The 16,159-nt window shown below is 41.9% G+C and overlaps 3 non-coding genes across 3 annotated transcripts; 2 read left to right on the top strand and 1 right to left on the bottom strand.

The window, feature by feature from the left end:
• Positions 1-8,975: 8,975 nt before the first annotated feature.
• On the top strand, positions 8,976-9,048 carry trnav-uac (transfer RNA valine (anticodon UAC)). The gene has a single exon. It is a non-coding gene; the product is annotated as a tRNA-Val (tRNA).
• A 3,251-nt stretch (positions 9,049-12,299) lies between these two features.
• trnaa-cgc (transfer RNA alanine (anticodon CGC)) lies at positions 12,300-12,371 on the bottom strand. Its single transcript has one exon. It is a non-coding gene; the product is annotated as a tRNA-Ala (tRNA).
• Positions 12,372-12,828: 457 nt separating this feature from the next.
• Positions 12,829-12,910, top strand: trnas-uga (transfer RNA serine (anticodon UGA)). Its single transcript has one exon. It is a non-coding gene; the product is annotated as a tRNA-Ser (tRNA).
• The last annotated feature ends 3,249 nt before the right edge of the window (positions 12,911-16,159 follow it).

Raw genomic sequence — 16,159 nt, 5'->3', positions numbered from 1 at the left:
AATTCGTGACAAAAAAAATCTAAATATTCCATTACCGTACTTCGAAGCATGTCAACCGCTCTTTAAAATCAATTTTTATGCAATTTATCTCGTAAAAAAGCGATAATATTCCGACCGGGAATCTTCTTTTCGGCAAACAGAGGAAAAATCATAAAGACGGGGGCGCGCGCCTAAACCCACAGTCCCTTGATCGGCCACTTGAGAAAGGCGATAATGTGTTTCAGCCTGGGGCTGGGATGACGACATTCAGGTTTTTCCCGGGCTCTGAGCGCCCATGGAAGACGTAGGAAGTGTCACGTTAGAGCAGAGATCCTTTGTAAAAGATAGAGATGGCAAAGAAGTTCAAGAAATGGTCAGACAGGCCACTTCCTGTAAAGGAATCTCTCAGGTTTTGACCTGCCATTTGAGTTCTGTTATACTCACAGACACCATTCAAACAGTTTTAGAAACTTTGGAGTGTTTTCTATCCAAAGCCAATAATTATATGCATATTCTAGTTACTGGGCAGGAGTAGTAACCAGATTAAATCGGGTACGTTTTTTATCCAGCCGTGAAAATACTGCCCCCTAGCCATAACAGGTTAATTTCACTTTTACCGATTGGTTGGCTCTCTCCACTAGCCCCCCACTTTGTGGATGATAACTACAATATGTTCTTAGGTAAATCTATAGACTTTCTGACAGGCTCTGTATTACCATATTTACAAAATGTGAGCCATTGTCCAACGTTAATTTGGACGGCAGACCCCACCAAGGGATGATTTCTCGCAGCAGGTTCTTTGCAACAATCATTGCTGTGGCATGCTTGCATGGAAATGCTTCCACCCACTTAGAGAAAGCATCATCTATTACCAGGCAATATTTGTACCCCTGGCATGGAGTTAGTTCAATAAAATCCATAATAAAATGTTCAAAAGGTCCTTCAGGCCATGGATGAGCTGATACAGACATAGGAATCCCTCTGCCTGGATTGTTATTCATGCATATCACACATTTTGCACAACATGTTTCATCAAATAGTGAAAACCCAGGAGCAAACCAAAAAATATTTACAATATTCACAAGTCCCCTCTTTGACACATGGTCTCAACCGTGTGCCAACTTAGCCATATTTGGAAAAGAGGAGCGAGGCAAAACTGGCAGGCCGTTGGTCCCAACCATAGGTTTTCCTGTGGGTCATAGATGCATTTGTTTCTCCATAGGCGAAGTTCCACCGGGTCTGCAGTTGATTGCGGGTCAGAAACATCCTGTAAAGAAAAAGTTTTTTACAGAAACAAGAAATGAGATCATCTTGAGAATAGGTGAGACAGAGGAGTGTGCAGCAGCTTTTGCAGCGAGATCAGCCACTGCATTTCCTTTTGAGACAGGGTCAGAAGAGTTAGTATGAGCTTGACATTTACAAATAGCAATTTCTGAAGGCAAATGAATAGCCTGGAACAAACTTTCCACCAGTTTTGAAAGTGAAATCATAATCACACGGAGTAGTACACAGAGTTGTATGAGATCTTCAGATTCTTGACAATTTCTCGCATGGATTAGCCTTCAATTCTCTGAACAAGAATAGACTGACGAGTTTCAGAAGAAAGTCCATTTTGAGCCTGTAATCGAACCCACAAATGCTGATGCTCCAAATACTCAACTAGTCTAAAGAAGGCCAGTTTTATTGCTTCTTTAATTAGGACAACGGTTTTCAGCTGTGCTAACATAATTGCAAAAGGGTTTCCAGCTACAATAGTCATTTACAACATTAACAATGTCTACGCTGTATTTCTGAACAATTTGATGTTATTTTAACCTGTTAGGGCTAGGGGGCAGTATTGACACGGCCGGATAAAAAACGTACCCGATTTAATCTGGTTACTACTCCTGCCCAGTAACTAGAATATGCATATCATTATTGGCTTTGGATAGAAAACACCCTAAAGTTTCTAAAACTGTTTGAATGGTGTCTGTGAGTTTAACGCGTTAAAATGTCTTACTCACGACGCCTGAGTCGCTTTTTGCGACTTTCACAAATCATCAATAGCATCATGTTTTGATTTATTTCTAAGACATTTTAAGGTTCATTCACAACTAAAGTTGCCAAATAACTCTAAATCTAGCATATAGGACCTGTTACAAATTATCACTTTTACTCTCAACATAGCCACTTCATATGCACAATGGGAAAAATATCCTTTACATTTTATTCAGCTAAGTTCAATTATAATATAACATAATGGCACAGGACTTATAAGCATATCTTGTCCACTGAATGAACAAGCCTACAGCCTATGGCATGGCGCATAGTCACATAACATACACGGTAGGCCAACTCATATTCTATTCTTCTGAGATTTAAATACATTTTCTTCAGATCATAATGTTTCTTTAGACCTAGATTTATTGTGATGGTGTATATTTAATTGATTTATTATACTTTTTTTATGTAGATGTTCCAAAGGCGCTCATCAGCGGCTTGTATGAGGCTTGTATGTGTGGAGGCCTGGAGATGCTAAACGTGTTTATGTTAATTAACGGTCAATTACCATGAGACTTGCAGACTTTTGCATGACAGTAAGGGGCTTTTAAAATTGTACAAATTTTAAAAACTGCCCCAGCACTTGCAGACCAAGGACCACTTCAGGGCCAGGTACACTCTGCTCAACAACCTGCAAGACTTCCTGTAGCCTGTTCTGGACACCTGGGGTGTGGGTATGGAGATTCTGGACAGCCGAGGAAGGAAGGTGCCTGGACAAACTTACAATCATTCTGACCAATTTGTTTATGAAGTTAGAAAGAGGAGGAAGGGAAGCGCTACTAAGGTACACAATAGTAAATGTTGGTAGACAGAAGGTGTTCTTTGGTAAAAGGGGTGAGTTGGTCATCAAAAAGAAAGGAGGACCAAGGCACTCTTCATATAATAGATTAAAATGCCTTTATTAGTATGGCATGTTCAATAGAAACAATGTTTTTTTAAATCCGACGCGTTTCGGCTGCATGGCCTTCGTCAGGGAGTACAAAGAAATAATATAATGTTCTCTTTTTAACAGCTTTTTACATTAACCCTAATTTGAAGAGGGAGTGGTTACAAGATTGATTGGACACACCTAGTAAGCAATACTATACACACTTTAAAGTGAAATGCTGTAGCTATGTTATCATAAAAATACAACTCCAAGCTCGAAGTATCAGAACACTTCGAAAGATAGGTCTAACCTTAAATATGGCTGGGAGAAGTGTCAAGAATAACAAAGCAATATATTCCATAGTACACTAGAACACAGCAAAACATGAACAACAAGAGTCTAAACATAACTGAGGGCAATTGAGCAAAAAGTCCACTAGATGACAGCCAATGGACCCATCACAACCCTACAGGAAGGGTGAGAAATCCATATCTTCATATAAACCCAGGTATTTAGTGGCCTGTAGTTTGTAAATCCAAAAACTTTCCCTTTGGTTTAACTGTTTAAGGCGGTCCCCTTTTCTAATAGAGGCCGGGATATGATCAATACCCATAGCTTGTAGGGAGGCAGGGTTGCCATGGTGTAAGGACTAGTAGTGCCTTGCCATGGGGTAGTCTTCATTGCCTACCCGTATGGCGTACTTGTGCTCCGCTAGGCGGTCTTGAAGGCGTCTTCGGGGTGAAAGCAGACAGCTTTCACCCCAAAAGGCTAAAAGAGAATATTCCATATGGCCAATTCCAAAGAGTCCACAGAATTTGCGATCACGAAACAGACTATAGTGTCAAGTCTGCTGAATTGGAGAATCGCTTCTTGAATCGGGGCTACAGCGTTCAGGTCCTGAAAGATGCAGGTATAAGGGCTGGATTACTTGACAGAGAGAACTTGTTGCAAAGGGGAGTGCCTTGTGATGCATCAGAGAGAGTGTATTTTGTTACAAAATACAGCACTGAAGCAGAGAACATTAAAATAATCATTAAAAATAATTGGGGAATCATCCAAAGTAATACGCTACTACGCCAAGTCTTTCCTGAGCCACCAGTCATAAGCTTTAAGAGATGTCCTACCCTAAAGGACAAATTAGTCCACAGTTATCTTCCGGGTGACTCTCAAAAAACTTGGCTTGGCCACAAACCCAAGGGCTCTTTTAAATGTAACCAGTGCAACCATTGCAGAAATATTGCACAGATTTTTCTTTTGTTGATACAGCTTCCAAAATGGAGTATTACGGCAAGCATTTCATTAACTGCAAAACCACTCATGTCATCTATAGATTGGAATGTCCACAGTGCAAGGTGTTCTACATTGGACGGACAAAGAGACGCCTTCAAGACCGCCTAGCGGAACACAAGTACGCAAAGTGAGGATGCAGCGTTGGGGGCTGTAGTGTGTCATTTCCCCTCAGTAACCTGGGCCACTGTCGGAAAAGCAGCACTCTCTACTTCACTGTCGCCTTCCAGATACTCAAGGCAGGACTCTACAAGGTGCTGTACGCACTGTCTGTGTGTGTGCATGTATGCATGCGTGTATTTGGGTGTGTCTGGCGATATTAATATTGTAGTAATAATCATTATTGTTTTATCCTTTCCCCTCTACATCTTTCTCTCCCCCTCTCTCTCTCTCTAGCGTGTTGAACATATGAAGCTGAAGCTGCAGTTCACAGCCTCTGTCTCCAACCTTCCCCCCGACTCCCACCCCCTCTCCCTTAAGAACCTAGAGATTCAACAGAGCCTATAGAATGTCATGAAAGAGAATATACGCTATGATATGTTAATGAAGGAGAATAGTATATGATATATTTGGAGACACATCTCGCCAATGCTAGTCAGAAATAGTGAAAACTTGATTTTTCTGTTCTATTTTTGCTTGTCATGTAGCCATGCATGTTGCTAGTAAATGACAAATCCTTTTCATAAGAGGAAAACAAAGAGCGACTTTTTCAACATGTCTAACTGGGTCTATGTGTTTCTAGCTAAGAACAGTCCATAAAGCCCTGCTGTCAGAGACCTACTGGATAGACACCAGGCCAGTCTGGGACGATCACAGAGCTTCTCTCATCAACCACCATCACGCTCACACATCATAAGGTAGGCAGGGAGGACACACACACACACACACACACAGTCATTATATTGTCCTGACTTATCGTATCAGATGCATCTTTAAGCTGAGACTGGTGTGTGTGTTTCAGGGTGGGCAGTGCGATGGAAAGGCGAGCCATCAGCCCCCCAAGGTGGGCTCTCCTGTAGGCCAGGAGAAAGCTGTGCTGTTAGGAGAGGGAGAGGGTGGGAGACGAGAGATGAGGAGGGAAGTGAAAGGGACATATGAGATGTGGGGTGAGGGAGGATAGGAGATAGATAATGTATTTTATTTTTTATTTTACCTTTATTTAACTAGGCAAGTTAAAAACAAATTCTTATTTTAAATGATGGCCTAGGAACAGTGGGTTAACTGCCTTGTTCAGGGGCAAATGAAGATGAATGGATGGAGAGCAAAGAGGGGAGGGAGAGATGCAGATAGAGAAGGATGAGGCAGAAGCCACAGTATTATCTAAATTTAACTATTTGACCTCATGATGCTCCTACTAGTGTTTGAACTATAGAAGTAGTTTATTCTATTTCCATGGTCAGAACAACACACCTGATGTGAAGAGAACCCATGTGAAACCATGCAGCCTTCTGTGAGGTCACAGTGGTCGGTTTGACGACATTAGAAAAAACACACTGTCCTATCTTTGTCTATTGAAAAATAACATGCGACCATTTGTCATTTAGCCTTTACTTATGGTTAGTACTATCCGGGATCCTTGGGACATCCCTACCCTAAACCCTTACCCTAACCTTAACAATAACCCTTACCTAACTCTAACCTTAACCATTTTAAATGTCAACTTCAATGGGGTGACATTAGAGTTGAGATGTCCCAAGGATTCCGTTTAGACTTTTCCCTTTATTCTGAGAGACAGTGAATGAAATGTGATCAAGTTCGGGAACCGTGTAACACGCATCGTCCTATCATCACAACTACCAACGCATGCTTTCATCTGGATCTTAAATGGATAGTTCTATCCCAAGATAGATAGAACTCCATTTTAAGGAGAAAGGAGGACTATATCAGAAATTCTACTATACAGTATACTTTTCTATTATTTCTTTCTTTCTTTCTGCATTGTTGGGAAGGGCCGTAAAAGTAAGCATTTCACTGTTAGCCCAAACCTGTTGTTTACGTAGTGTAACAGTGTAGGTTCCGTCCCTCTCTTCGCTCCAACCTGGGCTCGAACCAGGGACCCTTGCACACATCAACAACTGACACCCCATGAAGCATTGTTACCCATCGCGCCACAAAAGCCGCGGCCCTTGCAATGCAAGGGGAAACCCTACTTCAAGTCTCAGAGCGAGTGACGTCACTGATTGAAACACTATTAGTGCGCACCACCGCTAACTAACTAGCCATTTCACATCGGTTACAGTAGCATGTGACAAATACGATTTGATTTGATTTTGATTTGATGTCATACTTTGATAAATGCTGCCATAGATATGCAAGATATACAGAACATTATTGCGCTTTACAAACCTCGCTGTCCATGATGCCTTTTTACAGTGTTTAGCTTTACTTGTTTAATTTATTTATTTATTATACTGACCTCTCCCTCTGTCCTGTCCTCTCTTGGCTCAGTATCAGTATTCAGTAGTAATATCAGCAATTCATTATTAACGTCATACTCTTTAAGTGACTGCATGTAAAATAATGTTTTGATTGTTTTAAAAGACTTTGGTTAGTATTTCCAGTATTTCAATTGCTCAGGCACTTTAATTTAAAGTCGTTTTTACAGTGAATCAATGCTGCTCCCTGTTGTCGAAACACTGTGGAGTGCATTTCAATAGTCTTAGGTGGTGTGCTCTCCTTATTTCCTTTCCTCCATTTAAGTACACTGACATTAAAAAACTGGACAGGTGTAATCTAAGTCCTAGTCAGCCTCTCCCATATTGCTTCCACTCATCCAGTCTTTTTCAGCTCAGCGAGAGGAGACTAGGAGAGGAGGACACTATAGACTATTGAGATGCAGCCGCCCACTGGTCACACACTGATGGAATCAATGTTGTTTCATCGTCATTTCAATGAAATCACGTTGAACCAACATAGAATATACGTTATAGGGAGGAGGTCCTGACCGTGTGGTGCCAGGACAACAACCTCTCCCTCCATGTGATCAAGACAAAGGAGATGATTGTGGACTACAGGAAAAGGAGGACCGAGCACACCACCATTCTCATCGACGGGGCTGTAGTGGAGCAGGTTGAGAGCTTCAAGTTCCTAGGTGTCCACATCACCAACAAACTAACATGGTCCAAGCACACCAAGACAGTTGTGAAGAGGGCACAACAAATCTGATTCCCCCTCAGGAGACTGAAAAGATTTCGCATGGGTCCTCAGATCCTCAAAAGGTTCTACAACTGCACCATCGAGAGCATCCTGACTAACCAGTCAGCATCACTGCCTGATATGGTAACTGCTCGGCTTCCGACCGCATGGCACAACAGAGGGTAATGCGTATGGCCCAGTACACCAAGCTTCCTGCCATCCAGGACCTGGCGGTGTCAGAGGAAGGCCCTAAAAATTGTCAAAGACTCCAGCCACCGTCTCTCTGCTACCGCACGGCAAACGGTATCGGAGCGCCAAGTCTAGGTCCAAGAGGCTTCGAAACAGCTTCTACCCCCAAGCCATAAGACTCCTGAACATCTAATCAAATGGCTACCCAGACTATTTGCATTGCCCCCCCCCCCCCCCCCCCCCCCTCCTTTACGCTGCTGCTACTCTCTGTTATTATCTATACATAGTCACTTTAATAACTCTACCTACATGTGCATTGACTCTGTACAGGTACTCCCTGTATAGAGCCTTGCTATTGTTATTTTCCTGCTGCTCTTTAGCTATTTGTTACTTATATTCCTTAATTTTTTGGGGTATTTTTCTTTAAACTGCATTGTTGGTTAAGGCTTGTAAGTAAGCATTTCACTGTAAGGTCTACACCTGTTTGTATTCTGCGCATGTGACAAATACAATTTGATTTAATTTGCAGTGTTTACACAGCGGGAAATGCAGAAGTATTTTCGTTTTAGTTATGATCAACGTGCCAAAAATTGAGGGATACAAAGGTGAAACCACTGATTATGACTATGAGGTTAAACTCCTGGACAACAGTTGTGATTTTCCATTCTACTTGGACCTGTCCTGTTGTTATATGTTGTTTGTTAACATGACAGCAATTTGGGGGGGATTGAGAGCCATTTAGATTAGGCTATTTGATCAGAGAAACCTGCATGATGTAAAACGTGTCCGTCTCATTACAATGTCATACATTTTATCTCCTGCATGTCCTATATCTGTTACATGATCAATGTAAAAAAAATTGACATAACGTTTTTGGAGAGCACCCTGCAGAGGCGCCCTGGGAAAGGACAAGCAAAATATTTTGTGCTCCTGCCTTTGACAAAGTGGACACTGCTTATTAAAAGGCGGCATCAGCGCTGACCTGAAAAGCCCAAATGCCACTGGTTGAGAGAATTTGTCATTGTTGTTTTTGGACAGAATTTTGTGAGGTTTTCAAGGTTGTTGTTGGAGGTGCGTTTTGGCCAGTTTAGCTCAGAAAATGCCGCCCTTGTCAATCTGGATTAATGAAGATAGTTGCTCAACCAAACTCCTTATTTGGTGATCAACGAACGTATTTTGACAATATATCGCTTGCAGAGCTGGTGAATGGGAGTTTACATCGGAGTTTTGTGGCTGGTGTCCCAGTAGATGCACATGTGTTAGCCACTTCTATGGTAGCTCCGAAAAAACTAGCTCAGGATATGTCTTTACATTTGTGTTTTTGGCATGTACTTGCTTAATTAACAACAGTAATTAGATACTAGTTAGCTAGCCATTTTGCCACGTTAAATTGACATTGCAAAGTGTATAGTCTTATTTGCAAGAGTTAAAAGTACGCAACATACTTCACCGCATACCGGAATCTGATTTTCTATGTGGTTCCATAGTGTAGCGGTTATCACGTCTGCTTTACACGCAGAAGGTCCTGGGTTCGAGCCCCAGTGGAACCAAGGTTTTAATTTACGTACATACGTTATGTGATACACTAAAGTATTACTAATGCATGTGTCTATTTAGGTGGTGGCAGCCTACACTATTTTAATACAGAGTTTGCTGTTGATATCCACATAGGTTATTGTGAGTCACTCAGTCAACAAGTAATTGACTGAGTTTACGCCCAAAAGCCTGCAGATGGCGACATTGAGTCGTTTCATTCTACCATCCAAAGGCCGGCTATACACTCGGATCCCTTGTGGACGGTTCGTACATAAAACAATTTCCATTCAGGCTGCAAATGCATCCGTTTCCTCCTTAACTCGATTTAATGGCGAGAAGGCGAGAAAAAAACGGTAAAATATGCATACCATAAAACTTAAATTAAATGCATCTCTGATCAGTGATGGATTTGTTATTATAATGTTTACACTGGTTATACTGGTCACAATAAACAGTGTGGTAGTCCTTTCAACAATTTATTGAGCAAAAGTTGTGTGCATTAGGAAATAAACACCTGGTTCAAATAGAAGTCTATCTCTAATAAGAGTGATTGTGTTCAGTGATTGAAGCAAATAAATGCCTGGGATATTAATTGTAGTTTTTCAGTACTTTCTTTATGAAACACAATTTTCCACAAAAAAAAAAAAATATATATATATTTGTAATGTGCTGAAAGAAAAGGTGTAGGTAGATCTTACAGTGAAATGCTTACTTACAAGCCCTTAATTAACCAACAATGAAGTTCAATAAATAGAGTTAAGAAAATATTTACTAAATAAACTAAAGTAAAAAATGTAATAAAAAGTAACACAATAAAATAATAATAACGAGGCTATATGCAGGGGGTACCGTTACCGAGTCAATGTGCGGGAGTACAGGTTAGTCAAGGGGGATCAATGTAAATAGTCCGGGTGGCCATTTGATTAAATGTTCAGCAGTCTTATGGCTTGGGGGTAGAAGCTGCTAAGAAGCCATTTGGACCTAGACTTGGCGCTCTGGTACCGCTTGCCGTGCGGTAGCAGAGAGAACAGTCTATGACTAGGGTGACTGGAGTCTTTAACAATTCTTTGGCCCTTCCTCTGACACCGCCTAGTATATAGGTCCTGGATGGCAGGAAGCTTGGCCCCAGTGATGTACTGGGCCATACACACTACCCTCTGTAGCACCTTACGGTCGGATGCCGAGCAGTTGCCATACCAGGCGGTGATGCAACCGGTCAGGATGCTCTCGATGGTGCAGCTGTATTACTTTTTGAGGATCTGGGGACCCATGCGAAATCTTTTCAGTCTCCTGATGAAAAGGTGTTGTCGTGCCCTCTTCACGACTGACTTGGTGTGTTTGGACCATGATAGTTTGTTGGTGATGTGGACACCAAGGAACGTGAAACTCTCGATCTGCCCCGTTGATGAGAATGGGGGCGTGTTCGGCCCTCCTTTTCCTGTAGTCCATGATCATCTCTTTTGTCTTGCTCACATTGAGAGAGATGTTGTTGTCCTGGCAACACACAGCCAGGTCTCTGACCTCACTATAGGCTGTCTCATCGTTGTTGGTCATCAGGCCTACGCTGTTGTGTTGTCAACAAACTTAATGATGGTGTTGGAGTCGTGCTTGGCCACGCAGTCGTGGGTGAACAAGGAGTACAGGAGGGGACTAAGCACGCACCCCTGAGGGGCCCCCGTGTTGAGGATCAGTGTGGCAGAGGTGTTGTTGCCTACCCTTACCACCTGTTACCCCATGTATTTTCGTCTTTACTCCACGCGAATGACAGGGATTTGACAGGGATGTCCCCAAAAATCTACGTGGGTAAGGGCAGTGTGGAGAGCTATTGAGATTACTTAATCTACGGATCTGTTGGAGTGATATGGAGTGGGTCTAGGGTGTCTGGGATGGTAGAGTTAATGTGTGCCACAACCAGCCTCTCAAAGCACTTCATGATTACAGAAGCGAGTGCTACAAGGCGGTAGTCGTTGTGGCATGAAGCCTTAGAGTTCTTGGGGACAGGAATGATGGTGGTCAACTTTAAACATGTGAGGATTATAGACTCGGACAAGGAGAGGTTGAAAATTACCGTTAATATGCCTGCCATCTTTTCTACGCATGCTCTGAGACAGCATGCGTAGAACCTGATTGTTGACCTGATTAAAGACGTTTCTCACGTCAGAGAGTGAGATCATCCAATCCTCTGGGTCAGTGCCCTCACACCCGGCACGTTGTTGTTGTCAAAGTGTGCATAAAATGCATTGTTGGGTAGATCACTGTTGGGTTTTCCTTTGTAATCCGTAATGGACTGTAGCCCCTGCCACATGCGATGGACATCGGCGCATGTGTAGTGTAATTACACCTTATTCCTACAGTATATAGTCCTTTTGCTTGTTTGATGACTCTGCAGAGGTCATAGAGGGACTTCTTATATTCATTCCTGTCCTCGGCCGTAGCCTCAGGGTTGTCTACGATAGCTCTGTGTGTGGTAGCCCTGTCTTTTAGTTTAGCGCAAACCTCAGTGTTAATCCAGGGTTTTTGATTGGGGAAACAGCAAACCCTAACCGTGTGGACAACGTCACTGATGCATTTTGTAATGAAGGCAGTGACGGAGGTGGTTAGCTCGTCAATGTTATCGGCAGTCTCGAAAACATGTTCCAATCAGTGCTAGTAAAGCAGCACAGTCTCTGATTCTGGTGACCATTTCTCAATGGAGCAAGTCACAGGTACTTCCTGTTTGAGTGTCTGCTTGTAAACCGGAAGCAGTATGGAGTCATGATCTGATTTGCCGAATGGAGGAAGAGGGAAGGTCTTGTATGCTTGCTTGTTGGTAGAATAACACTGGTCTAGGATTTTATCGCCCGTAGTGGCGTTGGAGACGTGTTGGAAGCCCGTCTGTAAATAGCCCACCCAACTACCTCATCCTCATATTGTTATTTATTTTTTGCTCCTTTGCACCCCAGTATCTCTACTTGCACATTCATCTTCTGCACATCACTCCAGTGTTTATTTGCTAAATTGTAATTATTTCGCCACTATGGCCTATTTATTGCCTTACCTCCCTAATCTTACTACATTTGCACACACTGTGTATAGACTTTTCTATTATGTTATTGACTGTATGTTTGTTTATCCCATGTGTTTGTGTCGCACTGCTTTGCTTTATCTTGGCCAGGTCGCAGTTGTAAATGGGAACTTGTTCTCAACTGGCGTACCTGGTTAAATAAAGGTGGAAAAAAATATAATAAATGGAGCTAGATTGGAAAAACATAACCTTCAGAAAATATGGAGATGCCGGGGATTGAACCCGGGGCCTCATACATGCGAAGCATGCGCTCTACCACTGAGCTACATCCCCACGTGATACTGTAAAAATAGGTAGTTAAGCAATTTAAACCTAGTTCCTGTAGAGCCTCTGCTATTGAGGATTTTATGTTTTTGAAAACGTCTATTATTCGACATAGCACCTTGTTAATCAGGTTGGTTGGTATGTGATTTATGCATTTAGTCTTTAATTCTACATTCATTGCAATATCTGATGTCAACAACGTCTACAGTGGCGCACAACATAATCATGTTTACGTTAGCTTCTTGATGGCTAACGTTAAATTACGTTGTAGCTAGATTAGCGATGTTTACTGATGTTTGTTGTCAGACAGTGCAATTGCTATTTACCTAAATACTATCCGCTGTTTTGGATGGTAGCCTTTAATCAAAGTAGCTAGCTAAACTGCCTGGTTTTATAATGTTCACGGAATCGTCAACACCTTATAAGAATCGTTCATTATTTATAATATAAGCTGAAACACTTATAAGCTGCGATGGCCGAGTGGTTAAGGCGTTGGACTTGAAATCCAATGGGTTCTTCCCGCGCAGGTTCGAACCCTGCTCGCAGCGGAAAATGGTTTTTTGAATAAATGATCAGTTCTTATAACTGGGGATTATGACGAATAACCCCGTTCACCATGCGAAAAGAATCAGATGTTTTTAGGACATCAGATTGCCCGATCAAACCTTATGCATGTGCTAAAATAGCCGATAGACTGATTGAAAGGTACACGAAATACACTAGCTGAGGAACTCTCATCTCCGTTCTCAATAAAACAAAAAGTTTTTTTTTTTACATTGGATAAAAGTAGAGACTCAGTGCTAGAAAATTGTATACCATACACTACAGTTGAAGAACATTGGGAAAGTAATTCTGCTTTGAAAGTTGATAAACTTCTAACCCCACTTTTGAGAAAATGGTCCGTGAATATTTTGGTATGCCTACTGAAGTATGGAACACCGTTGGGGTCATAAGGCAAGTGGTCAAAACGCGATCTTTTTAATGCCATGTGTGTAAAGTAAGCAGGTGCAGGCGCTAAATTAATGCGTGCACATGTTAAATTAACATCTTCACGCGCTAAATTAATGCCCAAACGCTTCAAATAAGCACTTGCAAATGTGCTTGCAGGCGGTCCAACATGTGCTAAATAAACGGCTGCAAGCGGTCCTACACACGCTAACTTAACTTGTTGTTTAATATGCAAATTTTACCAGCCAATTTCCTTAGCTCCTCCTTTCATTAAATCGGTGTACAGTCAGTTTGATGCAACAACACCACAATTGAAGATGGCGAGAAGGAACTTCCTTATCTGCTGCAAACAGAGCCTAAATGGCTGCACCCGGCTTCTGCTCTCCGATAATCCTGGACTTGATGCCCTTCAGTCCACGTTAACAAGGTTGATTATTTTTAAATACTATTATTACTTAATCATAAAGTTGATCTGCTAGCTAACACAGAAGACGGATCTGTATATGGCTATGCAGCTATGTTCAGGCTCAGACACTGAGACAGCAGTGCAAATAACACAGCTTTTGACAGCTTTATTGCTTTCTCCATGTTTTTGAAATGAAATGTTTTTGAAATGTATAAGCCTTTAAATGACCTGTTACTTCTTCCAACAAGGCTACACGTGTGGCAGAACCTATTCCTGTTCCCCCCCCCCACACACACACACACCTCTTCTGCACCACTTCCTGTGGCCCCCCTCCACAATTCCCTGAGGCTTGTCGTCCACCTTCACCACACTCTTCTGTTGATGTTGGTGATGACAATGAGTACGTCATCCCTGTAAATAATTCAATGTCATATTACAGGTGAATTGTGGGAAGTATCTGAGCTTTGTTATTCTGAATGTCTCTTTTTTTGTGTGTTGACCTCCAAACACTGCTGAAGTTAATGAGCAGCAAGGTTGACTCTGCTTTTGCCCCTGATGCCGACCAAATTAACGTGATGAGGGCCAATGTTTATGTTTGTTCAATGAGAGGCTTTAAGAGAGCCCGCTTTAATCCGGAGGCAAAAAATAGACATGGTTTTTAGCGATGCTGAAGGAAAAGGGGCAGCTGATGAGTGTTGTCCCTCAAGAGATTTGACTGCTAATGTGCACCATCCATTCCTCTGCAATATTTGAGGGACCTGATTGGCAAAAATGCCTTTCTTGCAACTCTCAAGGTGAGTTACACTTTTACACCAACAAAGACACGTGTGTTTATGGCAATATGTATGACTTGAGTAAGAGACTTGATTTTTGCATGTTATTTAATGTGTCCTATATTTACTGTTTTTCTTCTGTGTGACAGCACTCTATGATGGCGTATACAAGCAGGTGGGCCACATGATTGCTGTCTGTCTGGTACATGGGGGTGTATAGCCACAATTTTTCAGAGGCTATACAGGCAAGTGTGTGGCCTACAACCTCCTGTGCCAGAACTGAAAGAAATTGCGGAATATGACTTCAGAGAGAAGTTGGAGAAGGTAAGTAACTTTATACTGTGATGGATGTTACGTTACTGTTCATTTGCACTAAGTTTGAAAAAAATATTAAGGTTGTAGATGTTCATGAATACTTTTCCACATGGATTTGGTTTCCTTTTGTTGGCAGGCAATCTTTTTTAAGGGTAGGGATAATCAGTTTAATGCTTTGCTAATTTGTCCCAAAACACTGTTTATTGAACTAAGATCCAGTTAGTACAAACTGTTAACGAGGCACAGGAAGTGGTCATGTTGGGTTCAGTGCTATACATTTGTACATTGGAGAGGGATGCCCTGGTGGTGTCAGCCACAAAGTTCGGCTTAGAAAGCAGCCTACTGGATGATCTTGAGCAGTAAGTTTCCATATATCTAAGGAATCTCATAAGTTTAGCTAATAAATTCTTCAGGGCAAATTCATTATGTGACTTGTTTTACTTTATAGTTTCAAAGAGGGTCTGGAGTGTCTAGGTCTCCTGCCTTGCATGAATAGACACTCAAGCCTCTTCAGAGAGGTTTTCATCTACGCTGAGAAGCCTCTTTTGGTCAAAGACATAGCTTCTCTCTTCAAAGCAGAGCACTCCCCACCTGGTACAGAAGAGCAATAGAGAGCAGAGACATATTTCTGGAGGGACTGGCTGCTGGAGGTGGAAGGTTAGAAGCAAAACCATCATTATTGAAGTAACACGGCCCACATCAGTAAAATATATCACCTAATCACTCACAACTGTGGGACAGCATTTTATAGCCTTATTCTTCCATGGGCCCCCTAAGAACATAATAGATATATTAAATCCCAAACTACTTTCACTTAGAGTATTGTGTTCTCCAATAAGTGTTACTTATGGACTTTTAATGTCCCTTTAACCATGGAGAAGGTATTCATTTTGACTTCGGGGGCTTCAGCATTCCTAAACTGGGATTGCCAGTGGAGCCACAGCTACAGTTCTATCTGCTACCACACGGCAAGTGGTACCGGAGCGCAAAGTCTAGGTCCAAGAGGCTTCTAAACAGATTCTACCCCCAAGCCAAAAGACTACTGAACATCTAATCAAATGGCTACCCAGACTATTTACTATTATCTATGCATAGTCACTTTATCTCTACCTACATGTATATATTAACTCTACTAACCGGTGCCACCGCACATTGACTCTGTACCGGTATCCCCTGTATATAGTCTCGCTATTGTTATTTTACTGCTGCTCTTTAATTAAAAAATATATATAAGCTGCATTGTTGGTTAAAGGCTTGTAAGTAAGCATTTCACATTTCACCTGTTGTATTCGGCGCATGTGACAAATACAATTTGATTTGATTGAAAGGGAATTCATTTAAGGGGAATTATCCAA

The sequence above is a fragment of the Salmo salar genome, chromosome 04 (assembly GCF_965601325.2).
Source record: "Salmo salar chromosome 04, fSalSal1, whole genome shotgun sequence".
In the NCBI taxonomy this organism is placed as follows: Eukaryota; Metazoa; Chordata; class Actinopteri; order Salmoniformes; family Salmonidae; genus Salmo; species Salmo salar.
Note: the sequence above shows the minus strand (reverse complement) of the source record. Positions and strands in the feature narration are given on the sequence as shown.